The 27,973-nt window shown below is 44.1% G+C and overlaps 1 protein-coding gene and 1 pseudogene across 2 annotated transcripts in view; one reads left to right on the top strand and one right to left on the bottom strand.

The window, feature by feature from the left end:
• SNX10 (sorting nexin 10) overlaps nt 1-27,973 on the bottom strand; it is a 65,143-nt gene that overhangs the window by 36,371 nt on the left and 799 nt on the right. The window contains exon 1 of one of the 2 annotated variants that reach the window (XM_016135926.2): nt 10,355-12,404. The exons of the other annotated variant lie outside the window; for it this stretch is intronic. The gene's annotated coding sequence lies outside the window, so the exon portion shown is untranslated. Of the gene's footprint in view, nt 1-10,354; nt 12,405-27,973 lie in introns of those variants that run through there. 2 annotated transcript variants of the gene reach the window in all.
• On the top strand, nt 22,242-22,360 carry LOC118610964 (annotated as a pseudogene).

The following is a 27,973-nucleotide window of genomic DNA, read 5'->3' as shown; positions in this document are numbered from 1 at the left end:
TGGGGACACATTTGGGTCATCAGGGAAGGCTTCTGTAAGGAGGTGGCATGTGAGCCAAAACCTGAAAGGCAAGCGGGAACCGGCGATGAGGCAGTCTGGGAAAGAGCACTCCAGGAAGGGTGAACTGCCCGTGCCAAAGCCCCGAGGGGGAACGGGCTTGGACTATCTGGGGGACCCCAGGAAGCCGCTGTGGCTCGAGTGTGGTGGATGAGGGGGGTCAGCTCAGAGAAGGAGGCAGGGGCATGGTCACACAGGCTGTACGGACCAGAGGGGAGACTCTGGAAGCCGCTGGAGCACTTTCAGCAGGCGAGTGACATAATCTGACTTATGTTTTAACAGGATCCCTCTGACGCCTGGGTGAGGGACAGACAAGAGGGAAGGGCCAGAGCAGAAGCAGGGAGACCGGCTGGGAGGTCACTGACATAGCGCGGGCCAGAGGCGCTGGAGGCCCAGCGCCGCGGTAGCGGTGGAAAGGTGTGTGAGCGGCACTGGCTGTTGGCGTTTCCTCATCTGTGCTTATCCAACTGGAGAGCACGCGATGACACACAGTTGCTAGGAGACAGGGGCCATAACATCTATTCGGGAAGGATTCTGTGAGACACGTTGCAGGAGAAGGAGACAGTCACACTTGATGCAGCTCAGCACCTGCAGGTGACATGGTGAGGCCCACAGTGGGGAGGGGGGCATTCCTCCCCCAACATCTGCACTGACGCCCAAGGGCTGGTCTTGCATTGCACAGACAGAGTTCCTGGTGGGGGTCAAGAGCAGTTTCAGTGGTGAGGGACCTCGCATGGCTTCCCGGTAGAAGTCTCAGACTCACTGCCGCCTTCTGCTTTAAAGGAGTCAGTTCCCCAATGGACCACTGACGGCCCTCTCCTCTTCGGCTCCACGCTCACCCTCTGCCTTGGCTACCACTCTCATATCAGGTGCAAAGGAGTCCAGAACCGGAACAGCCTTAGGAGCCAGCCTGGCCACCTCCTAGTGGACATCTCCATCCAGACATCCTGCAGGCATTTCAAACTCACCGTGTCCAATCCAGGCTGGCCGTCACGCCGCACATTTTCCTTGCCCTTCCACAGCCCGGCCAATCTACCACCTCCTGGGTTATTCGTTTTCATTAATGGTGTCAATATCGACACAATGACTCGAGTGGGAGCCCCAGAAGCGACCTTTCATTTCTTCCCTTCCCTTACTTTCCAAATCCCATCAGTCAGCAAGCCCTGCCAATGCTCTTCCTAAACACCTCCTAAGTCCATTCCCTTCTTTCAGCCTCCAACGTCACTGGACTAGTTTGGGCTCTTGTCACTTCTCTCCTGGACCCTGGCTGGAATAATGGTAGATTCCCAGCACCTAACACACTTAGCGGGTGCTTAGTAAATGGTTTTTGAATAAACAAGAGAGAGAGAGAGAAAGTGAATGAATAAACAAAATGATTGAGTGAACAAATGAATGAGGAAATCGATGAATAAATAAAAGAATAAGTACATGCTGTGTGGAAACAAAGAAAACTCAGGAGTATGGAGTCTAACGGAGGAGATACAAGGATGCCAGGCATACCCGAGGCATCCGGTGATGAACGGAACGCTGCAGGGGAGGTGAACAGAAACTAACACTTGCGTGTCCTCCAGTTCACACGTGATTCTCCCAGCAACCACATGACAGTGCACGCCAGATGGGGAAACTGACACTCGAAGAAATCAAATAACCACCCAAGGTCACCCAACTCATAAGTGGCCGGGTTCGGATTCAAACCTAGGTCTGCACGCCCTAAGCCCCATATTGGTTAGTGGAAACAGGCTTACAGGACAGGCTGGACTTCGAAAGTTAATAACAACAACCCTATGACAAACTGTCACTATTCTAAGGACTCTACAGATAGCCTCATAAAAACCCTATGAGGTAGGTATGACTATTATCCTCATTTTACAGTTTAAGAAACAATGGCTATCATCAATAAATCGAAGAACAAGTGTTGGCAAGGATGTGGAGAAAAGGGAACAGTTGTACACTGTTGATAGGATTGCAAATTGGTGCAGTCACTACGGAAACCAGTCTGGAAGTTCCTCAAAAAGTTAAAAACGGATATACGTTCTGACCCAGCAGTTGCAATTCTCGGTATTTATCCAAAGAAAACCAAAACAATAATTCATAGAGATCTATGCGCCCCTATGTTCATGGCAGCACTATTTACAATAGCCAAGATATGGAAGCAACCTAAATGTCCATCAATAGATGACTGGATAAAGAAGTTACGGTTCATACATGTAATGAAATATTACTTAGCTATTAAAAAAATGAAATCCTACCATTTGCAATGACACGGATAGACCTAGAGATTTCGCTTACTGTGCTAAGCGAAAAAAGGCAGATAGAGAAAGATAAATAGCATATGATTTCACTTATATGAGGAATCTAAGGGAAAAAAATAAATAAACTAATCGAAAACAGACCCACAAATATAAAGGACAATCTATGATGGTCAGAGGGGAGGCGCAAGGGGGCCTGGGAGAAAACAGTGAAAGGTTAAAGAAGTACAAATTAGTAGTTGATAGCTGGTCACGTGATGGGGAGCAGGGCAGAGGGAATGCAGTTAGCATTAATATGATGGCTAGGTGGAGGGCCAGGGGAGGGAGGGGGCAACTGGGGGGATCGTTTCATGAACTATATAGATGTCTAACCAATATACTGTATACTCGAAACTAATAAAGAAAAGAAAGGAAAAACAAAAACAAAAACAAGAGGCACCAAAAAATTAAGTACTTTGTCAAAAGTCAGTCTTGCTCCAGGGTCCATGTTGACCATCCCTTAACCTTTTGCCTTTAATGATGGAGATAAAATGTCAGGAGTGGGTTCCAGGTGGAGGGAACAGTATGACTACATGCAGGAGGGGAAGAAGGTGCCAGTCAAGTTTGGGAACAAAGTGGTTTGTTTTGTCTGGGATTGAGAGGGTTACTGGAAAGTGAGACTCCTGAAAAAAGATGAGATCGGACACGTGGCTTCCTGCTGCATGGTCCAGGGCCATAGTCCTGTCTTGTCTGATATTTAAAGTGCCTCCATCTTTCACAAGGTAGTGTCCAGCAGGAGGAGCAACTCCGTTTTCTCAACCGAGGCATTTAGTTGTCTTGCATTTGAAGGTGCAAAAGCTAAAGGGCAGAGGAATAACTGATTTCTTCCAGATCTTACTGGGACAACATCCCCACAACTCATGGAGATACCTACCAGCACCCTAACCCCTTGGCATTTATTTCTGATACAGTTTTAGTCTGAGAAGTCTACATATAACATTTTTTTTAAACATCTAATTTTGTTTCATAGTACTTTAAGTATGAGCCAATAAATTGACGTCTTTATGGTTTCCATTGTGGGGTGACATACAGGTCAGTCAAATATAAATTTGCATTAATAAAACTTTAGTAGGAAAAAAAAAAAAAAAGGCAGGGCCCCCAAACTAACCTTCAACTCTAATACTGCTTTGGGAGAGAGAAAGAACAGTCCTGTCGGGTAACCTAACCAAGCCCTTAGGTCATTTTGATCCTACAAGGATCCTAACCTCATCAGTCATAGGACAGGTCGCCCTGGAATCTGTAAGTGCTAATCTGGTACCTTCCTTCATGAAATCTAGGGGGTAAAAACAAATGACCACAGCTTCCAGGCCTCCCGTCCGGAAGACCACCAACATGGCCATTCCCTGTGGTCAGGGGGAGAGACCTAAACAGAAGACGGCACTACCTGAAAGGGCCCGAAGAAATATCCTCTGGCTTCTGAAAGTAAATGTTCTAAAGCAAAATAATTTTTTACGTATTAAGTTTACAACAATAAAATGGAAGTTTGAAAAACAGAAAAGTAAAATATCACCCATAATTAGGATGACCATATAGCCTGTTCCTGTCTGGACCAACTTCCTTCCTCATTCTTCCCGTTAACAAATGAGCACCCACGACCTTCAAGCACCCTGGCAGGAGCTGAGAGAGATGCACAGACTGTAGAAGAAGATACACTACTAAATCTCATCCCTGTCTGTGTTCGCAACCCCTTGTTCTGATCACCATCGTCTCTCAGCTAGATGGCTGACATCGCCTCCCAAATGACTTTCCATTCTTGCCCTGTACAAGCCATTCTCCACACATCCAGGATGATCTTAATGCAAAATTCAGACCAGATGCTTCTGCGGAAAGCCCTCCATGGCTTCCCACTGCAGTAAGAATACTCCGGTCTGATCCCAGCTGACCCTCCCGCTTCACCTCCGCCCACTCTCCTTCCCTTGATGCTGCACTGGCCCGGCCTTCTCTCCACGTCTCACACAGACCACCTCCACTCCATGCTGGGGCCTCTGCACCTAGTCCCAGTCCTACGTTTCAGAATGTTTTTCCCTAGATCTTGTCTGTGCCCTCAGCTCAAATGTCACCAAAGCCACCTTCGCCACAATACCTTAACTAAAGTTTCCTTATAAAGTTGTTCTCTTTATCAGTACACCATTTTATTCTCTTTACGGTACTTACAACCTGAATCTATATTACTTATTTGTTTATATGTATTTTCCCCTGTAATGTGAGTTCTAATAGGGAAGAAACTCTGACCAAGGTCATTGCTGCACCCCTGTGCCCAGCATATCATAGCAGATGGGCAAAAAAAAAAAACTGGAATAAATGAATGAACAGCAGACAGGAGAGTCACCAAGAGAATACATCCTTATTTAATCCTCAAAGTATTATAAAACTTCTGTTAGTCTATAAAATGATCAACTAGTATTATTATGTAGAAATAAAATGTTCATCCAAGTACACATCAACACCAATACATGATATCACCTGGATTATGGGAATTATATGTTTGCATTGTAGGACCCCTAAAAATAGAAAAAAAAAAAAAAACCTCTAGCAGTCTGAAATTTATAACACAGGTCCCTAAATGGCACTTAGGTCCATGACCAAGTTTTTAATAGTCTACAGCAAAATGGGAAAAAGAAAAGGATACAATGAACTTTTTCTAAACCCCAAAATCTTTCAATTTAAAGGATTCTCCTTTATTCTTAGATTATGTCTTTCCTACTTTGGGGGTATCGAAATCTCTCTTTTATAAAATGACAGGAATTGTATGTGATAGGTTTGGGGGAGGTTTCTATGTCTTTCATATAAAAAGCAAAAAGTCTGTATTTGCAGCCGCTCCCCAGCGCTGGCATCACCGCCTCAGCTCCACTTCAGATCATCGAGCATCAGATTCTCATAGGAGCACCGGTCCCTAGTACCAAAAGGAGATCTTGGTACAGCCACTATGGAAAACAGTATGGAGATTCCTCAAAAAACTAAGAATTGATCTACCATATGATCCAGCAATCCCTCTACTGGGTATTTACCCCAAAGACTTGAAAATGCATATCTGAAAAGATATTTGCACACCAATGTTCATAGCGGCATTATGCATAGTGGCCAGGACATGGAAGCAACTGAAGTATCCTACGATAGATGACTGGCTAAAGAAGCTGTGGTAGATATATACAACGGAATATTACTCAGTGTGGGTCCCAGGCTTGGTGGGTCCCCCCAGCTCTGGCTGTGATCCACGCTCGCAGCTAGGAATAGAACTCCGGATTTAGAATGTTATATTAGTGTATTAGGGCATCTGCACCTAAAATATGTAAACGTAATTCAGCTTATTGTATCACGCATGTGTGGCTAAATGCCACTATTGTACTCTGATACTCCCATGCGGTCCCCTGGGGAGCAGAAGGGGAGCAGAAGAGAAGCAAGAGCAGACGCGATAGAATGGCGCTCCCCGCGATAAAGCTGGTGCTTGCCATTTCATTCTCATGTCGGGCCCTTGTGCATTCTTCCAACCGGGCATCTCGCCACCGAAACCTTCCCTCCCCGATCGGCTCCGCGCTGACACTCAGCCATAAGAAGAGATGAAATACTGCCGTTTGTGACAGCATGGATGGACCTTGAGATAATCACGGTAAGTGAGATAAGCCAAGAGAAAAAGCTGAAAACCACAAGACATCACTTATATGTGGGATATAAACCTAAAAGCAACAAACGAACGTGATAAACGAACACTCATGAACATGGATAATGGACTAGTGGTTACCAGAGGGCGGGAGAGGAAGGAGGTAGATGGGGTAAAAGGGGTCAAATATGTGGTGACAGAAAGAAATCTAACTATGGGTGGTGAACACACAATGCAATATATATATGCCTTATTGTTAAATTGTACACCTGAAACTTACTGGATTTCGTTAACCAATGTCACCATAAAAATAATTAATTAACTAAAATATATATATATATATATGAATACAAAAAAAAATTAAAAGGTTGAAGATCACTGCAGTAGAAACTGCTGCCTGGAGTGCTTAAGAAAGATCTCGAGGGCTCGTCTGGCTCTGTGGGAAAGGGGCACAATCGATGAGTGACAGTCACCGTGGCGAGGAAGACAGTGGCGAGCAGACGGGGGTACGTGGAGGGAGAACGATGTGAGCGCCGCACCTGACAAAAACAGCCCGCGCCCTAAGACACGTCAGAGCCCGATATTAAAACTGGAAAATTTAAGTGACTCGTTCATCCGCTTAACATAAGTTGTTGCCAAACATGAAAAGTAGAAGGCAACGAAGTCACAAATGTGCCCAGTGGTCAGCTGGCCTCGCTCACTGCCTCCTGGTACGTGATTCGCTTCCTGCCTCAACGAAACCTTGGGAAGCCGTGAGGGCTGAATCCAGGTCTGCGGTACACCTGGAAAGGGTCCTTGGCCAAGGCAGCTTGGCCAGGAAGGGGCTCAAGAGGAAGGAGTCACAAAGCTGATCAAACCAAACAAAGTCAGTGAGAGTCTTTTTCAAAGACAGCTAATCTTGTGATCTCGTCAGCAATTTAAAGTCTGAAGAGTAAGAGAAGACCAAGAAGAAAAACAAATGAAAGGGGTTGGAGAGTGGGAAAGAAAACCAAGACCGCCTTTATCCAAGAAGCAGGCTTGACATGTTCTCTGTGAATACATCTGGATTGAAGCAAAAGTCAAGATTTAAACATTGTGACCTGCATAAATGTGAACCGGATGAGGCAGCTGGGAGAATCAGCATGCCCACCAACCAGGTCTATCTAGGCGCGCGGCTCTGGGCTGCATGCTGCTCTGCCTGCCTCGTGGAAACAGAAAACAGCATTAAGATGCTCGCATCTGAGTCAGGCCAGTGTTCACACTCTGACCCTGACTGAGATACAGGGTTCCCATCTCCTAAGTCTAGAGCTCACACACCCTTCCACTCAGCATCCCTACTTCTAGGGAGGGGTCCTTGAGAAGGACCAGAACCCAGGGCAAAGCCACAAGCGTGAGGCTGCTCACTTACAGCCATGTTTATTACTGAAAAAGCTAAGCCAACCTAAATGCCCATTAGTAAGAGAGTGATTACATAAAGACATACTTCTGGAATACCTTGTAGGTGTTTTAAAAAGGAGGAAAATATGAAAGTGCTGGGATGGCGGATGTCCATAATGCACAAAGTGGAAACGACAAATAACAGAACAATATGTAGAGTGATTCCATCGTTTAAGTGTGTACGTATATGTGTATACACTTACATGCCTGGAGATGCACAGCAAATGATTCCAAGAGGATTCATGCCAAAGTGAAATTTTTTTTTTTTATTTTATATACTCCTGGATTGTTAACAACTTTTATTTTTTTTAAAACATATTACTTTTGTGATCTGAAAATACAGATAAAATAAATATGTAAACATAGACAACATATGTTAAGTGTACGACAGAAACAAGAGCCCCACAGTCTGGATTCTGCTTTTGCTGAATCAGAAAAAAAAAAAAAAAAAAAAAACCAATTCTAAGGAAAGGAAACAAGACCTGGAGGAGTGAATGCTCAACTTCCCCTCTCCAGGAGTGTTTGATATTTTCGCCTCCGTTAGCTGACACATCAGGTTGTATTTTTATTCAGTTCTAATCAGTCATTAACAACACTTAAATTCTGAAGCAAGATTTGTATTAGCAGAAAAACAAAACAAGAACCGCAGAGCAAATCCACATGGCTTAGGAGACACTCAGCCCACCCCCAAGCGGTGCCGTATGAGTCAGAGGCAGTATTGGGCACTGGCAGCCAACGGTTTCATTGGCCAAAGGTCTCATTGATATGTCTTTCCAACTCCATCCACATTGTCTACACCCATCTCTGAATACAATACTTATTTATAATTCATCCTCTCTTTGGCTCCAAATGGATTTGAAGCGGTTCCCAAATAGATTTAAGGCAGCAAACAATAGTTGACCTGAAGATGGTAAAGCTATGAACACAGAAATTAAGGTAGGGAAATGGTAAGAATGAGAAGAGGTAAAAATGTTATTTTGAGTAATAAACTTGTAACACTCGCAGCATATTTAATTTTTAGTTGATATACACTCTTAAACAAAAACCTTCCAGGCCAAAAGTTTTTCTGAAAGAAAGGGTTTACTGAGCCATACGCTAATGCCCAGGTCCTGGGGCATGCGGTGTAAACCGCCAGCAGCAGGGCTAGGTGGAGGAGACTAACACGTCCCCTGACCTGGAGCTGATGGAGCTTCTCATATAATGGGCTTGGGGAAGAAAGATGTAAGCCGTTCTGAAAGAATTTCCATTGGCTGTAGATCAGGCAAGACCTGCCTTTCTCAAAAGATGCACATTTAGCTCTAAGTAATATCCATACATAGCCACCAACAGTGCAACGAAAACCACTGGGCAAACAGAATATGATAAGGGTACAGAAAATATGCATTAGCCTAGCTATTCATGATTGACTGCCATGAGAAATGTAGGCAATGTGATCTAACACTGCTTGTGTCTTACAACCTTAGTATATTACAAATGCTTCTCAGGCAGCCATATTCTGAATGCGTCTTCACACCCAGGGCTCTATAAGGGACTTTCCCACATTTAGATGCTGAGGACAAATCGAAGACCATCATGAAATTTCCCTTAGGGCTTTCATTCTCCAAGTTAACTATTCTCAGGTATTCAGTGGCTCTTACTAATCAGAGTAAGGGAAAATTTAAGCAAGTGTCTTTTCAATGTTTCTAATAAAATGAACACAAAACCCACACAGTACTAAAAACAGCTACCATTTATGAGTATCGACTGTGAGCTGGCCCTGTGCGGAATATACCGTGTGCCTTGCCTCATTTGATTCTCACCACCACCCATTTTACAGATGAATCTATGACGGCTTAGAGAGAAGTAACTTGCTCAAGATCACCATGACAAGGTTAGCAACTTGCCCCAGGCCAATGTGGGGACTCAAACACGTGTGTCGCCCTATTAACCAGGACTCACTTTTCAGATCGCACTTCCCATTCCACTAACCCAGGGCGGCTTGCCCTCACTCCGCCCCCCCGCCTCCCCCCCCCCCCCGCAAAATCAGTTCCTCCCATTGTATTTCCCTTGCACCATCATCTTTTCTGTGGTTCTGATCACAGTGATAGTTTCACCCTGATTCACGTAAATATTAAATTAATGTCTGTCTCTCCGCCGAACCGTAAGCTCAAGAATAGCAAAGCTCCTCACTGTTCTTGTTTATTTAGAATCTCTGGCCTCATTCATACCCATGTCATGGGTTCTCCACATACATTGACACTGACTGAATGAAGAAATGGGGAAAAAACAGTGCTCAGAAATCACCCAGCTGCTTGGTCACTGCACTAACAGACAGCCTGGTGTTCATCTGCATGTGGGCACCACAATGCCAGCCGCCCAGTCTGAGGGGCAAGAGAATACTGAGCAAAGGTCTTCAGACCTGGAAGAAGCTCTAAAGTATAAAACCTTGCAGCGGTGAGAGAGAGCAGCATCTTCGCATTTGCAGGAGAGCGGTATGAGGCATGGACATTTCATCAACACAATTAATACGCTATTAATAATAAACCACTTCCTGACTCATGTTGGTTGACTCTTTCCTCTCTAAATAGCTTAATTCTGTTTTGATTATTTTTCCTGCTATTTTTATCTGCTTTCTTGTCCTCAGATCTTTTTTCTTAAAATACTTTATGCAGAATCACATGCCATTCACAAGCTATTTTCTTAACACTCAACTATGAAACTGAAAGCAACTGGAAATCAAGAAAAGTATATACGCAACAAAAAATAGTTAATAAATCTCAGCACTTCTTCGCAAGTCACTGTTGCAAGGAAAGTACAAAGATTTGATAGAACTATATTTTAAGCAAGTCATATCCTATATTATACATATCCTTAATATAAAATTATTAAACTAGTAGAAGCATTAAGTCTTCATAAGAGTAGACTATACTTTGAGAACACATCCATAGAAAGCTAGTCAAGCCTAATGAGACAAAAAAAGAATAACTTTTTTTAAAAAGAAAATTACATTTGGTACCTGTCAAAAATCAGATTCTCAAGACCTCGGGATTTGATTATCAGTCTGATGACAGCTTCAAGTTTACAATACTTTTTCTTTTTATACTACGAGCGAACAACGAGCTTTGAGAGGGAAGGTGGAGACGAGCAAGAGGTGGGGTTTTGTTACGTGACTGCTCAGGGAAAAAGGGGAAAAAACAAATCTGGCCACACTGGTTTGGCAAAGCCCCAAATTACGTAAGGCCTAAACTACTTAACTCTTTTTTAACATGAGGTCTTCACAAATATATAATTCCTCTGAATAGTCTTTTCAGAGAGTCACAAACATAGCAGGTCCTCCCAGGCTGACAAGGCACTCAGGAAAATCCCAGTTAACCAAGAAGAGTGCTTCCGGGGAACAAAAGGAATTCAGTTTATGGGTTCAAACAAGGTCAAGTATGCACTCGATGAGTAAATTCTAGAGATCTGCTGTACCGCAGTGTACCTATCATTAACAGGACTGTATTGTACACTTACAAAGCTGTTAAGAGGGTAGATCTCATGTTAAGTGTTCTTATTACAACAAAATAAAATTTTTAAATAGTCGTTTAAATTTTTAAACTATCTGCTAAGTGGTTTTCGAGTTAGTCCTATGGGAAGAACTAAGAGAGAAACACTCTAGGATCCCCTAAAATGCTGCAAACATAGATGCTTCTTCATGCCTCTTCTGCACACACACACGCGCGCGCACACACACACACACACACATGGTCCTGAGTGCTGCAGCACAGCGTGTAAATGAAGAAATTGAGGTTCTGTTCCCAAGTCAGCTACCACCCAAGGGTAGAGCTTCACCGAGTGTCTGTTTCTTCAGCTATAAAATGGCAAAAAGAGAGGAAGAAGCATTAAGCTACAATCGTGATCTCAAAGGCCCTGCATGAGTCTAACGTGAAAGTTTTAAGAATCACGTGTGGCCTACACTTTGAACGAAGTAAATCGATAGCCAGCCCCACACGTGACCACCGGCAACCCGAGTTTCCTCAGAATGTAATATTAAGCAACTCAAACTGCTTCATCACAACGGTCCTACGTCTCCGGTTACTCCTCCTGGCGACTATGACAGCAGTGACCAAAGCTTCATTTGCTGCAAAAGCTGAGATCCTCTCTCACTTCCTGTGCACAGGACTAAGAAGCAGCCCTAGGTGCCACGCTCGCCTGTCAGGAGAGTCTCATTCTGTGAAAGACCAGGCACACGTGCGAGCACCACCCAGAAGCCAGCTGTGACCCCTGGCGAAGGAAAGAGGACCCCCACGGTGTGAAGAAGGGAAAGGAAAAGCAAAGGGCTCTCAGATGTCTCCCTGCCCACCACCCAGAACCAAGGAGACCACGAGCCCGGGCCACTTATCACACGGAGACCTTTGTCCTGCTAAACCAAAGGTTGTCATTTAAAATCACAACTTGGCCCTGTCACAGACATTACCATGTTCCCATAAGCGGTCATTATATATGTTTTAGTTCCTTGTTTGTTGAGCAGGGCAGGCACTTTGTCTGTTTTATCACTAGTTTTCACTGGTTGCTTGGCACAGCACCTGGCTTTACGGAGGTACTCCATGAATATGTAACGGACGGATGGATGGATGGATGGATGGATACACGAATGAATGACACCCTGTTCACAATAACCCTCTGAGGTGGACAAAGTATTATGGTCTCCGTTTCTCACAGAGAAAAGACACTTAATGGAGATGATGGCTTGCCCACGGACAAAGAGGCCAGGGCATTTCCTCATATGACTATAACAAACCCACTCAGTTTCACCTACCTGTCCCTTTGTACAATTCCACTGATTAGATAATGCAGCAGAGAAGAAAGAAGCCTTGAAAGACTGACACCACCATCTAAGTTTTTAGGGGGTAAAAGCGGAAGCAAGAGGAGAAGCAGAGGGAAAACACCCAGGGAAGAGGCAGCTGGTCTGGGAAACCCAGATTCCCATTTCTGCCGGAAGTGCCCACCCTCAGGATCACTGCCTCCGAGAACCCTGAAGGTCCTGCTGACTCATCTGCTCAGGAACCAGCTCCACGTGCTCGCAGGCCAGAGGTCACAGAAGGCCAAGGCCCGGAAGGAGCTGGCTTCTGAAGGACAGCAGGGATAGTCCGACCATCAGCCCATGGGACCTGCCAGAGCCACATAGTTAGGGTTTCTGCCTCTCATTCTGCGGGGGTCACAGAAGAGGCAGAAAACTGGCTCTGCCGTGGCAGGTCGTCACAAGTGTCCAAGCATGAGAGCCAGCGACAGACCCCAGCGTTCTCTCGCCAGAGACACGGAGGCCCAGGAGCCTGGCACTGCTGAGGTAGCCCCTGAATCCAAACCTGTCTGAAGAGCGGCACGGGCAGCAGAGGGGAGAATGGGAAGTGATCACTAGGTTAGAGGCGAGGCTGCTCGGGGCGAAGAGATCGAGAAGCCGAGGTGAGTGGGAAGAAGATTCCGGAGCCAGGGCTCAGAAGCTAAGCCCACCTCCCCACTTAGAGAAACCGGATCAGTGCCCTTACTGTACTGGTCGCCGTCCAACCTGCTGAATCCTCGAGGGCACTAAGTGAGCATGCTCGGTCCAGCTTCCAAGGCCACGATTACCTGGCTCCACGCTCCTCAACGGCCAAGATTCAAGCCCACACTCGTCGCCAGAGCCCTTCTCATAACGCAAGTGACCGCCATCTCCTCCCAAGCCTTCCCTGACCCCCTCGTGGACAGCTCCTTGCAAATCTCCATGTCCCTTTCCACATTCGCTCGGTGTGATGACTGACTAGGTTCATGCTGTCTCTCCTCCTAGGTCAGAAAGCCCATGAAGGCGAGGCTTGGGGTTAGTTCTACATCATCTTCGTGTTAGTTTACTATCGCTGCCGTCACAAATTGCCACCAACTTAGTGGCTTAAAACAACACTAAGTTACTCTCTTACGGTTCTGTAGCTCAGAAACCAAACACACACCTCTCCAGGCTAAAATCTAGGTATCTGCGTGCAAAGCGCTGTTCCTTCTGGAGGCTCCAGCGAAGAAATTTGCTTCCTTGCCTTTTCTAGCTTCTAGAGGCTGCTGGCATTCCTTGGCTCATGGAATGTGCCAATCTCTTTCTCCATCTTCAAAGCCAACAACATAGTCACCTCTCTGCCCTGCTTCCGTGGTCACATCTCCCTCTGACCATAGCCAGAAAATGTTTCCTACTTTTAAGGATCCATGTGATTACATTGGGCCCAGCTGGGCAACCCAGGATTATCTCCCCATCTCAAGGCCCTTAAAAACGTCTGCAAAGTCCCTCTGCCATGTAAGAAAACATATCCACAGGTCCTTGGGATTATTAGGATGTGGACACCTGTGGGGGCCATTATTCTACTTGCCACAACCTTTGTATATAAACCTTGAACACAGTGGTCACCCGACAAGTATGGAGCTGAATCCCCATCGGTTCAGCTGTGTCGGGTCCTGAATGTTTAATTAAATTGTCCTTCTTCCACTGGCCTCTGATCGTCATGTACTTTAGTACTGTGTCCCCGAACCGAAGAACTCTTTAGAGTAGACTGTCTCCCCTTTTAATAGCCCCAAATTGTGACAGTAATAGGACATAGTGGACACATAAAGATGTCTAAGAATCAAACAAAATGCTACCTCAAACACTGTTTTATTTTCTATTTTTGTTTTATATTTTATTTTTGTTCATCTTGAAAATGTAACACTTATTTCAAAATAAAATAATACAAAAGGGCATAAAATATAAACCTCCCTCTTTCCCCTACCTCCTAGTCATTTTTTATCCTTCCAGAGACATTTTATGCATATGCAAGTATCTACGCATATTTATGACTTGCCCCCCCCCCTTTCTGTAAATGAAGCACCACACAGAGTCCTGCCTACGCCTCGTTCTTTATCTACAACGTAGACTCCTCCACAGCGGTCCACAGAGCATCCTTGGCCTCTTTTCATGGCTGCATACTACTCCATTTTGCAGATACAGCATAACTCATTTCACCAGCCCCTACTGATAGACACTCGTTGCTATTAAAAACATTGCTCAGTGACTACCTGTGAATTTATCTGATGGATAAACTTCTATAAGCAGAATTTCTGAGTCAAGTTAAACCACGTGAATGATTAACTCTGACAGATATTGGCAAGGTGCCCTCCGCAGGGAATTAATACACATTCACCAAATGTGTGTGAGTTCCCTTTTCCCACATCTTCCTGAACATGGAAGATGTTCAAAATTTTTTATCTTTGCCAATCCCAGATAGGTGAACTATGGTATATTTCAGTGAAATTGAATTCAGATTTTAAAAATTATGTGTGAGGTCAAGTATCTTTCATGAGTTTCATGACTTTATTTATGTAGATTGTTCATATCCTTTGACCATTTTCCTAGAGTTATGTTCTTTTCCTTATTGATTTGTAGGAGTTAGGGAAATTAATCCTTAACACATAAAATAAAATGTAAATATATTTTTCCAGTTTGTAATCTGCCTTTTGTTTTGCATTCTGGGCTTTTGTTATGCTGACTGCTTTCAGGTAATGAATTTTATCCATCTTTTCTTTATGGCTTCTAGACTTTGCAGCATACTCAGAGCACCCACCCCTACTGCAAAGTTATAAAAATATTCTCTTTTGGATTATTCCAGAGATGACCCTTCTATGAGCAGTAAAAAGTTCACTTCTATGGTCATGAATTACATCCTAGTCATAATGTGCTAGTGGCCATAATATATGCAGAGAAAATTTAAATCTTTTAAAGTAACTTTTATTCCTTGGTACTCTGGAGTTTACAAAGCACTGTCCCGTGACAGTCGGTGAGGAAGGCAGCACAGGACTTATTTGTCTTATTTTATAGAAAAGGCCAATAATACCCAAAGAGGTTAAATGACCACCCAAAGCCACACAGTGGTACAGACTCAAACTGACAACTTCCGAATGACAGAAGGTGTCCTCTCGTCTCCCCTACACTGCCTCTCTTAACGAAAAGGCGAAATCCACATGGATTAAACATCTTGAAGGATGTCTCCAAAGTCATTTCTAAATAACTTTAAAATAATGTAAATAATAACCTTTCTATTCAAAAAGCGCTATTTACTTAAATGGGTCACACAATGATCCAATTAAACAGTGACTCATCCTCAATGTTCTCACCTCCTGACAGAATTCCATGTTCCAACAGTGTGCCTTCCGAGCCCTGCACATTTAATTGAAAAGAGATGTAAACGTTCCAGGATCCTAAGGCTTCTGAGTGGATGGCTGATGAAGAACAGTGCTTCTCAATTTGGGGAGCGGGAGAAGGTAAGGTATATCGAAATCAGAGACGGCTCTTTTCAAACTATCACACATACCCCAGCCTTCGCCATCACCCGCCCCCAACGGTCCCACCCCAGGAGCACACTGCATGCCCCCTGAAGTATACTAATGATAGAAAATGTTTTGAAAACCACTGTTCCAGGGTCTGTATTTGCACGGTCCCTATAAACCATGCTCCTTCGTTCTCCAACCAACCGTCGTCTCAACTCTCCTGCACACTCAGTGTCCAACTGCCCTGAACAGTGCGGTGCGAAACTTCCACCTCGGGCTCTTTGTGTCTCTTGTTCTCTCCGATATTCTTCATCCCTCCCCCACCCAGCCCACCAACGGGGCTCCTTCCCATCCTGCAGGTCTTGGCTTAAGTGCCACCTCCTCGGTGGGGCCTTCCCTGACCACCTGCTAAAGCGAACTCCCCCAGGAAGGCTCTCTCCCTTTGTTTTCTCCTTAGAACTTATCACAGTCTAGATTATTTTATCTATTAATCTATTTTCTTATTTATCGTCTGTCCTCTCAAAAGTCCCATGAGGACAAGGACCTTGTCCCAATCATCCATACTTTGTAACCTTAGCAACTCAGCAGAATTCCTGGCATATTGGGGCAATTAAATTTGATTGAATCATTCCCAGCTACTTTACTCCATTTCTATATCACCATCAAGTTTCTAAGCCACCCGACCACAGGGGCTGGGAGGATGGGCATGGGAACAACGCCCTGGCTCTTCTGCCAGCCCACCTCCTCCCACTCACGGTCAATCACTGGCCTTGTGAGAAACGAAAGCTTTCACCAGCAAGAACCCAGAGTGGAATGTCTTAAAGGCCACATGTCTTTCTCTACTGTTTTCTACCTTTCCTCCAGACCAAACTCCACTGCACTGTGCAGGATGAGATTGGGGAATAATATTAAAGCTACACCATGAATAATCGAAAAGAGCCATCAAACTAAAGAGTAACTGATAGTTGACTATGTGCCAGACACGGTGCAGAGAGTGTAATATAAACTATCGCGTCTAATCCTCAAGATAGTCCACAAGCCAAGTATTATTACCTTGATTTTACATGCAAGAAAGCAGTGCCCAAGGTCATGCGGCTCATAAGTGAAGGAGCCAGGATCCGAACCCAGGAACCGGGCTCAGGAACGCCGTCACTTCTAACCACCACACAGTACCCCCTACACCCAACATGGTGATCGAGCTACCTTCTTAGAAATAAATGCTTAAAAGACAGCAATTACTGGAGAACACCAACCAATAAACTGAATGATTAACGTCTCAAATGCTCTAGGGATGTGAGGTAGGGCAGAAACCTGGGAACACCGATAGCCAAAGGTCTGGAAACGGCCTTCTCATCCTCGGGAAAGAGGTAACACCGAGAGAAGTATAGTACATTCACGTGACAGACCTCTTTAGGGTCATTAGCAATAAAGGACAATGAGATGACAATGACAACTCGATCCAATAAGCAATCACTGGGAGCCTGCTGTGCGATAGTTCTAGGTTTGGTTCTGGCGAGGGGCATTTTTTTTTAATGATTCAGTAACACTCCCTGAGTTCTAAGATCTAAAGATGTCAAGACACAGATATGAAACGTGCACTTCTGATGCAAAGCCCACCATATGTGCCAAAGGAAACAACACTGACGACCGGGATCCAGGAAGAAGGAGAACGGAGAGGGACAGGCTTCACGAAAGAGGCAGGATAAACATCAGGACAAGCAGAGAAAACAGGGCCAGTCTGGTGGCGATTAAGCAGTACTACTTTCAGGAGATCTAGGGGTCCAGCCCCCCAGGAGTGGATGGCCTGTGTTGGAAGACTCTGACAAAGAGACAAGTCTGGAAGGGCTCCGGTGGGCATTCTAGGATGGGGAGTCCCTGAACGATGAGAGGAAGAATACAAATTTGTGTCCTGTTGGAAGCCTGACATGATGGCAATGACTCATCTTGGTATAAGGTGGAGGACAGCTTGACAGGGACAGAGGTCACAGGCTATGAGCTCCATCAGGGGGCTGGGGGATGCACCAGCCAGCAGAAGAGATGGTGGACTCAAGGCGGACAGGGGGGATGGAAAAGCACATTTGACAAGGACGAGAAGGAGAGCGCAGAGGAGTTGGGGAGCAGTGAAACTATTCTATATGATACGATAATGGTGGACACATGTCAGACATTTATCAAAACTCAGAGTGTACGATGCCATGAGTGAACCTTGATGTAAAGTGTGGACTTTGGGTGATAATGAATGATGTGTCTCTGTAGGTTCATTGATAGTAATAACGTAGGTACCGCCCTGATTCTGAGGCCGATACAGAGAGAGGGGAGGAAGGCAGTACATAGCAACTCCCTTCCCTGTACTTTCCCTCAATTTTGCTGTGAACCTAAAACTGCTCTAAAAAAAATCAAGTCTATTTAAAAATATACACATAACAGGAAAAACTTGGACACAGAGCACAATGGCAAAAAGGGAGTCAAAGCTGACTCACCAGCCGGGTGACTGGAAGAAGACTGGTGTCATTGGCAGAGCGGGAAGTTGAAAAGGGGGCCCTGTTTTGAGAGGTGAGAGAGAAAGGACAAGTTCAGTTGCAAACAAGCTATATAGGACAATCCCATGGAACGGTCTCTAGGCATTTGGAGAACAGTTTGGGGCTGAGATAAGAAAAGGGTACAGATCTGCAAATTAGGGATGAAAGTCAGCATTAAATGATCCTCTTTCAAACTGAGTGACAAACTCTCTTTCAAAGAGGAAAAGCATTGCAACATACTGGAAATGACAATCTTCTACAAGGCTCGCCCCCTCTGTCTCAAAGAGCTGACAATGAGGAGGCAATTTCAGTTACTCGTGAGAACAGCAACACCAGGAAATGTGATCTACTGGTCATGTTCAAATCTGCCAAAAGTGGCATCAGTCCTGATATGGAGAAGTGGTAAGTAATCTGAGGAGCGAGCAAGAAGGGAGATTTAAGTTTTGAGTAAGAGTGCCCCCCCCCCACACACACACACAAGGAGTAGTAAGAACATAAGAAATGCAAAGGCAGTGTAGCTGTTCAACACCAGCCTGGCTGTGACCCTGTATTCTGCCCTTTGCCAAGGGGAGTTATTTAACCTCTCTGTGCCTCAGCTTCCTCGTCTGTAAAAAGGAGATAACTTCCTACTTCCTGAACCTGCTATTAAGATCAACTGAGAAAATACGGAGGCATGTGCCCCGAGTTCACTGTGTCAGCCTGTCACGGTCCATTATCCATCCTAGACTTTTCCAAGAGCCCTGAGGCTCTTCCTCAGGATCCCAACACTTGTTCTTTTTTTTTTTCCATTTAAGTATCTTTTTCTGTCAGATAGGTCTGTAATATTTGCAGGAGCAGAATATTTTAAATCTATATGCTCTGAAACTCAGCCCATGCATGGAAAGGCACACCTTGGCCTTCCCCTATGGTAAATCATTTACCCATGGACATCCACGGCCTAGCCTTGACCCAAGAAGTCAAAGATTTGACACAAAGAAAGCCCTTTCAAAACCAGGTAAAATGCTAAGTTATTCCTGAGACTATTTGCCGGAAGTACTGAATGTAATCCACAGTCTGACATTTGTTACCTACAGACTCGGTTTGGCAAAGTTCTCAAAACAGAAGTCACAGTTTCCCAACCGTCAGGGAAATCAGCTGACTTAAAAAAGTCAGCATCCGATCTGTACCTCCTTGCAAATCATTAAGTTGATTTCCGGGATTTTCACGTGCATTTGGGCAGAAGCAGCCCAGAAGATTCTCAAGCTCTGGCCATGAGTAGATAGCTCATAGAAAGTCTCCACGTCTTTTCCTCTGAGACACCAGAACCCAGAACTATGGTAACACGAGCACCCAACCCAGGCGGTGATGTGGGTCGCTGCAGAGACAGCGTCTTCTCCCACTCTTCCAAATGCCACTCTACAATAAGAAGGGCTGCTCTGTCAGTAAGAAAGGGTAAGATAATTACCATGTAATAGCTAACTCTCTTTGGAGTGTTCGTGTTTATAATTTCTAAGGAGCACAAGTTCCCTACATACAAAGCCCCTTGTTCTGCTCCACACTCGAACCCTGTAGGTTTGTAAGTTTGAGAAAGGAACTGGGACTGCCCATAGCCATGGATGGAAAAGACTGTTAGTTCATGGGAAAGCAAGGAGGAAGAAAGAGAGGGGCAGGATTGAGGGGCAAAGAGAGGGACCCAGGAGACCCAGGAGACAGAAGGCCAGGTGCGCCACAAGACGACTTCTCCACTAACCTGGGAAAATCTACACAACCCGCAAAGCACATGGCGGGGTGGATTTCTCTATCAGTTTGTCAGGGTTGAACAGAAAGAGCACGTGGGCTTTAAAAGGTTACTCTGGCTGCCTCTGAGAACTGGGTTGCAAGAAAGCAAAGCGGATTAAAAGACTCCATCAAACATTAATGTGGAAGTGCATGCTGGCAGCTTGAGCTAAGCTGGGGTGGGGGAAATAGGCAGACTGGGACCGCAACCTTGAGATGGCTCAAATGTAGGGTAAAGACAAGAAATGGCTCTTAGGTTTCTGGCCTGGACAAATGAGCAGGTGGCAGTGAGAATTTCTTCCAATGGGGAAGGCTGGAGAAGAATGTCCTGGGAGCAAGAGTGGGGAGCAGAGGAAGAATGACCCAGAAGCTACAGAAGTTCAAGTTTCTGAGCCCATGTCTGCACAGACCACCGTCATGGTCCTGTACGTCATTTTGCATTCACAATACTGTGTTCTTTTGCTTCAGGGGAACTTCAAAGCGTCTAAGTGTTAGGGCACCCAACACATGGCAGGAGATGATCAATAAATAGTGCTGGGTCAGTAAATTTAAGATGTCTGTGACACATTCAAGGAGGCTCAGTCAATTTCAATGTTAAAAGAATGAACTTGGAGCTAACAAGAGAGAACTGGACATCTGCATCAAGAAATGAGTGGTTTCAGAAAACCTGAAAACATTTACTCACGGATATACGCACCCTGACGTTCATAGCAGCATTATTCATAGTGGCCAGGACATGGAAGCAACCAAAGTGTCCTACAATAGATGACTAGATAAAGATGTGGTACATATACACAATGGAATATTACTCAGCTATAAGAAAAGATGAAATACTGCCATTTGTGACAACATGGATGGATCTTGACATAATCATGCTAAGCAAAAAATAAGTCAGACAGAAAAAGTTGAAAACCATATGATTTCCATCATATGTAGGACACAAAACTGAAAGCAACAAGCGAACATGATAATTAGAGACTCATGGACACAGACTGCGGGGTAGAGGGGGGTCATGTGTTTGGTGACAAAGGAAGTCTAACTTTAGGTGGGGAACACGCAATGGAATATGTATACGGCACACTGCCGAATTGTATAATTGAACCTTATTTGATTGTATTAATCAATGTCACCAATAATTTTTAATTGGAAAAAAAAAAGAAATCAGTGGTTCAAAGTCACAGAATGAATAAACCCAGCTTTTCCAGTGTTTGTCACTATATCTGAATCATCTGGGAATTAAGATACAGACTCCCAGGTCTTACCTTAGACCTAATGAATTAGAATATCTAAAAAGTGAGGCCCAGAATCTACTTTAACACGTTTCCCAGATAATTCTTTGTATGTGTGTGTGGGGCTGCGGGGGGTGGGGGGGAGCAGTTTATTAATTAAAAAATTATATACAGCTACCAATGAATTAAGATGGATAAGCGATGACACGAGGGTCCCCACCATACTCAATAGACAGACAAACGGGAGTTGTACTGTGCAAAGACGTGGAAGAGGAGGCTGGCTGCAGACAGGGGAAGGCCATCTGAATGGAAAATATGGTGCTAATGTGGGATTCATCTCCGATACTGTGGGGTTCATCTCAGGGCTGCAGAGGAGGCAGTGCTCACTGTCACTGCAGGTGTCAGCCTGAGTAGGAACTGTCTCCTGCATGTAAAGGCCATGGCGGCTCTCAAGGCTATGTCAGGGCAAGTGCCCCGCACTGATGGCTGTGCAAAGCTCTGGGCCCACGAGGTTTGAGATGTCTTTCCACATTTTCTCTGATGCCCAGGGAACTTTGGCCAAAAGTTGCAGGGGCCTTAGTGGAATCAGGGAAGCATAGAGAGGCACAAAGAAGGAAAATGCACACCGGAGATGGAAAACAAAAAAGGGGGTTGGAAAAAAGAAGGAAATAACCTTGCACCACCGATCTCAGAGCTGACGCGCTCTGAAGTTCTCCATCTATCTCATGGTTTTGGTAAATAACCAGGACAAAGCCCTGGGTGCCCATGATGTCAGGGAACAAATTCATGATAACCCAGCCCCGAAATACAGCCATTTATAACCTGCATGAAATATGTTTGAGGGCTCGGAAGTAGGAACCTCAGAATCCTACAATTAATAAGATACCCATATGGCTTCAAAAATTTTTTCCCTTAATCATTTTATCAGAGAGAATGGCATGTTGGCCCTAAAAGCAAACACAATGGTGGGAATCCTAACATAGAGCACTGAAAAAAAAATGGCATGGGAGGAGCTGTGGGTTCAAGTTACGAAATATCACTAAACAGTAGAAAACTGCTATAATAATACCTATTTCACAGGATTAAATAATAAAGTGTAAGTCAAGTCTACGGCCATGCTACCCTGAATAAGCTTGATCTCATCCGATCGTGGAAGCTAAGCAGGGTTGGGCCTGGTTAGTACTTGGATGGGAGACCACGTAGGAAGACCAGTTGCTGTAGGCATAAAAAATACAAATCAAACAAACAAACAAACAAACAAACACATAAATAAATAGAAAGGGATTGTAAGCTGACAAGGTCCTTGCAATCTGTGAGGTCAACCAAGGGTTGCCTCGCCTAAATATATATGTATATAATGTAAGTCTAAGTGCCAAGGTAGTGTGCGGTACATGGTGAGTACTGTGTAGTTGTCGGCCCCTATCTCTTTCCTAAAACATGTCCTCATGCCAAACATATAAAATGTTCCTGGAGGGGAACATGTAATATCTTGCTCCCCAGAATATGTCATCAGTTTTGCTCAAATAAACTCTTACAAAAATTCTCAAAAAACAAAACAAAACAAAACAAAAACCTTCCTAGAAACAAGTCAGAAAGCTCTGTCACACACTCAGACACGGGACTGGTCTTGGTAATGTATGTCGTGTCCTTTGGTGCCCCCTTTAACGCCCCTCACCCTTTTTCTATTCTTCCATCTCCAGGAATCCAGGGCCCCCTAATGGAGAGGAACGGCTATCAGGAATCAAATTAAGAATTTCCAATCTGAGTAGGGAAGGGGTTCCAGACTTCCCTTTCTATCTTCCTAAGGGTAGCCAGGCTGTCGGGGAAAGGGGAAGGATATCGACATATGTAGTTCATCCTAAGTTTTGCTGTTAATGAGCCAGATTTCTTGAGTGCAAGCGAATGTACTTCTCTTATATTCTCTTCTGAGAGAAAATAGATTCTCAAGAGATTAAGCTTCTTGAGGGCACAGGTGGACAATACGAGACCTGGATTATCAAAGCCGAAAGCCCACGTTAGATATTTCCTGGAGGGGAGGGTGGGGTAGGAGGAGGGTGTGCTCAGAAAAGAGCAGTGAAAGGGTAACTAAACTAGTTCTGCACTACACCCAAGAAACAATACTAAACCGAGAGATGAATGCTGATATTTTTTAAATGCTTAAAGACCACACAATCTAGAGTAACTATACTTCCGGATCGAGCAATTTTCTTGCTACATACAACTCCTGCTTTCACTCATGGAGGCTGGGGCAAACCTTTGGAAAGAGTAGCAAAAAGACGGCTGGGTATACTCACCTGGAAACCCAGCAGGCTGGGTCCTCCATGCAAAGGGACACCATCACCTACTCATTAACACTTCAAGTCATTTATGTCATTTTTTATCACGGGCATTCTTAAGTATTGCTTTTTTTTTTTTAAATACCATATATTCATTATTCTTAAAAATAAGCGATTTATTATTTTGGTACCTTTCCTGTAAGTTTAACTTTATTTCAAAATTTAAAAGTTGAAGAAAATAGGAATCTATTGATGAAACCACCCCCCACACTACCACCCCCTTTCTAATCCCTCTAATCTCAAGGCAACAACTATCTACAACTTGCTGCATATCTTTCCAGACTTTATTTTTTCAAATAACGAGATTATACCATACCTATCATTCTGCACTTCGCTTTCAGTACTTAATATATAATAGATATTTTCCATATTAGTTCATTTATAGCAACTTCCTCCTTCGTTCAAATAGGCAAGTATTTCCGAGGGATAAAGTTCTAGAAGTGGAACTGATGCATCAGAAGCACACGAATTTTGAGATGTTCTAAACCCTGCCAAAGTGCCTTTCCAAAAGGCTGTACCCATTTACGCTCCCCACAAAAGTATGTGGTGATGGGGGGTGGGGCAGGGGGCGGCAGATAGGGGTAAAAGGGGTCAAATATGTGGCGATGGAAAGAAATCTAACTATGGGCGATGAACACACAATGCAATATATCTATGACATACTGTTGAATTGTTCACTTGAAATTTATTGGATTTTGTTGATCAATGTCATCCAATATTTATTTAAAAAAGGAAAAAAAGTATATGGTGACAATTTACTTTCCCACACCCTCGCCAACACTGGAATTCATCAGCCTGAATAGTTGTTTTTAACCATGCCCAAGCCTATGCTCATATTTCTACTGGATTATTTTTTTCCTATAGATTTCTATATATGTTACAACTATTTGCTTTATCACTTTGTCATTTGCCTTTTTACTGTTTATGACATCTTTTTCCTTAGAGAAGTATAATGTTTCATGAACTTAAATCACTATTTTCCTCTAGGGTTTCTGAGTCTTATTAAACTTGGCGAGCTCTTTACTCCTCCACTTATTTTAAAACCATCTTATCTCTGTATACATATTTTTTAAGGTCTGTGATTTTTGCGTCACATTTAATCTTTAGTCTAAATGGAATTTACTTGTGTGAATGGTGTGAGGCATGGATCTCATTTTTTCCTAAGTGGACAGACAATTGTCCCAACATACTTACCACAGTCAATTTTATTATACGCTCAATTCCTATCTTTACAGTGGACTATTTCTGGACTTCTTATTCCTGGTCCCACATGACATATTTTGATATCTGTCTGAACGATACATTACAAAACGTATTGCTTATTAGTACAACTCATTTTTCCAGGTAAACTTTCTCAATTCGTAAAAATTAAATGACGTTAAAGAGCTGGCCTAAACTAATACGTACAGGTCTCATGGCCTGTTAGTCTTACTTATTCATTACAGCATCAACCTTGGGCCCGGAGGTGGCCATACTTCCCAATGATTCGCACACTGCAAAGAAATTTCAGACTTCATGGAATTTTGTTTACATTTACAATCTCTCATCAAAAACTTTCCAACACTATAGTTCTACCGAGAGGTCAGAATGGCTTCCTGTGCCTCAACCAATGCCCGTTCTGAATCTTTCCTTGTCTTCTCCAATTTTTATCCTCCTGGCTCATATCTTTCAGAGTTGTTGGTTCCCATCCTAAATCACAATAAAGCAGCTCAGCTAGCAAAATGACGTGCCAAAGGATGTTGTATTTTGATAGGCACTTCCTCTCTGCTGGTCTCTCACACACTGTGGCAGCCCACTGGGAGGGCCAGGAGTCTTCTGGCTTTTCATAATTTATTCACTTGGTACCACTTATTCCAAAGAGCAATACTAGGGCATGATAGAAAGAATATGAGACTGGAAATCAGGAGACCTGAGTCCCCTGTCTTCTAATTAGCTGCATAGTTCAGATTAAGTTATCCTGCCTCTGCATTGGGCCTCAACTGCCTCATTTGTAAAGTGAGCTTAAAATAGAACAGTCATTACTAACTTTTCCCCTCACCACAAGTGACCCTTTAAGAATCTAAAGTAAGCTGTGGATTCTTTTCCCCAGAATATACTTCTGGGGGGTGGGGAGAGGAAGTGAGGGTCAGAGACTTCCTGAACACTATCTCTGTATTCCTAGGGTCAAGTTCACTGAGACCTACCACGAGCTTTTAAAAATGAGAGAATGCAACAGAAATGTATACAGAATCACAAAACAAACTTTTAAGCAAAGCTGAAATATTTACAGAACTAAAAGCATCTCCTTCTGCAGAGACTTGGAGGAGGGAGTGGTTACAAGGGAAAAAACAGAGTGCCAGTTAAGAGTGGCCCTTGATTGAGGCCTTTACATAACATTCACAGGGGGAGTAGCTGAGAGTACCCACTCCAAGGCCAGGTTGCCTAGTTCAAATCTTGGCTCCATCATTTACTAGTAGTCTGACTTAGGCTCCATGCCTCAGTCTCTTCATCTGTAAAATAAAGGTGGAGGGGGGGTGGAGTGGGGGAGAGGTAAAAACAGTACTAGCTCCAAGACTATTAATGTACATAGGGTATATAAACAGGGCCTGGCACACACTAAGCCCTAAATAATTATTAGCTATTATAGAAATCTGGGACACTCTTGCTTAGTGGTTGAAATTGTGAGCTGAAGAGATTAGGGAATTCATAAATATCCTGGCACCTTAGTTTCCCTGTTTAAATAAAATACGCTTCATAAATTTGCTGAAGGTCAATGAGACTGCCACACACACACACACACACACACACACACACACAAACTCTTTATACAATGCCTAGCCCATAATAAGTGCTCAATAATTTCAGCAATTGTTATCAACAATTCTGGGAGACGAGGATTGTCATTACCTTTTTTATTTCTGAATAAAGGATAAATCAGACTTAGAGAGGTTAAGCGCCCTGCTGATAGCACCTCAGCCAGCAAATGATCGTGCCACGATTTCAACCCTGATGAGCGTGAAACCAGAAGTTGTAACCACTACCACATGCAACTTCTTATTTTAACAGGGCGTAGAGAACATAAAAGCTGATTCATACCTACTAAATTGCTAAGAGAAAGAAAGAAGTTGGTGATAACCGTCCAAAATGTGGGATAGTCTCCATGGAGGTCAACCGTAACTTTGGGCAAAAGTCCTTCTTTGCCACTCTTAGAAATGAAAGACTGCAAAGGCTGGACCCTGCTCTCAACCAGTTCTAAGCCCTTCACAAGTGGTTTTTAAGCAACAGCCCTGCCATTAAAAGAGGAAGAGCGAGCCACTTCCCACACTAGTTTACCTAATCAAGTGAGCCCTTTAAGATGCACGTAGAGATCCTAAGGCTGAGGAGAAAGGATATCAAGAGTGCTCCAGAGTCACATAGAACTGCTGTCGAACACAAATATTAATCTTTAATTAATATTTGCAAAAGAATGACAGCGTTTATTTCTATTTTTCCGATACCAAGCTCCAGGAGGCCTTCTCATAAGTAAAATAAGAGGAAGTTCATACCACAGCCCAGCGTGGTGGAGAGAGACGCGGAGCGCCAATGAAGAGACCTGGTGAGGAGCAGTGTCCCCGAAGCAAGTCCCCACTCCTTCAACACTAATTTCATCACCTCAGTGAAACAGTAACCTCAAAAATGAGAATGACATAGACTGGCGGAAGCGGCAGCATGATCCGGCATGATACAAGTCAGCGCTAATCACGTTACTGCACATCTTCGTAGATTTACTTCTAAAGCCATAGGAACAGGCATCACAGGAAGAGCTGACAGAAGCAGCAGAAGGGACTGGGGAGCCCCAGTTACAAGCTTGGTCAATGGACGGAGGAGCCAGGACTCACTAGTGGCATCGCCCCCTCTGGCCCAGGGGAAAAAAGGAGGTTCAGATGTTCCAAGCCTACACTGACCCCACTCCCTCAAAGGTGGGGGGATCCCTGCAGTGGGAGTCAGCAGCCCACCGGGATCTAGGCCTCTTTCTTCTCTCATCTGAATGACTTCCCCTCTCCAGGTCTTAATTACCCCATCCCTAAAATGAAAAGCTTAGAACAGAAATAATGGAAGGCTCCTTCCTGCCCTACCCATTATTCTTACCTGTAAACATGTCTTGCAGAAATAGAAGCCCTTCCTTTTGATAAAAAAGAGACAACAGGACCAACATGGAGTCACTTATGCTAAGCCCCATGTAACAAAACCAAGACAATACCTAACTTACAGTTTCAGCCTCTCCCAGGAATGGAATCTTAAATCAGTCAATCTGGAATGAGCTGGTCAGTACTAGTGAAGTAACCTGCTTAACAGACCCGGGCCATCCCCTCAGGAAGCTGACCTTCCCACATCAATCTGATTTTTGCTAGTGTAACGTCCACATCCCTCTCCCTATAAAAGTCTTCCATTTTGTACAGCTCCTCTATCTGCTAGACAGGATGCCGCCTCATTCGCGAATCACTAAATAAAGTCAATAAGATCTTTGAAATGTACTCAGTTG

The sequence above is a fragment of the Rousettus aegyptiacus genome, unplaced genomic scaffold (assembly GCF_014176215.1).
Source record: "Rousettus aegyptiacus isolate mRouAeg1 unplaced genomic scaffold, mRouAeg1.p scaffold_m13_p_13, whole genome shotgun sequence".
In the NCBI taxonomy this organism is placed as follows: domain Eukaryota; kingdom Metazoa; phylum Chordata; class Mammalia; order Chiroptera; family Pteropodidae; genus Rousettus; species Rousettus aegyptiacus.
The sequence above is the reverse complement of the archived record's forward strand: the minus strand, read 5'-3'. Positions and strand labels throughout refer to the sequence as shown.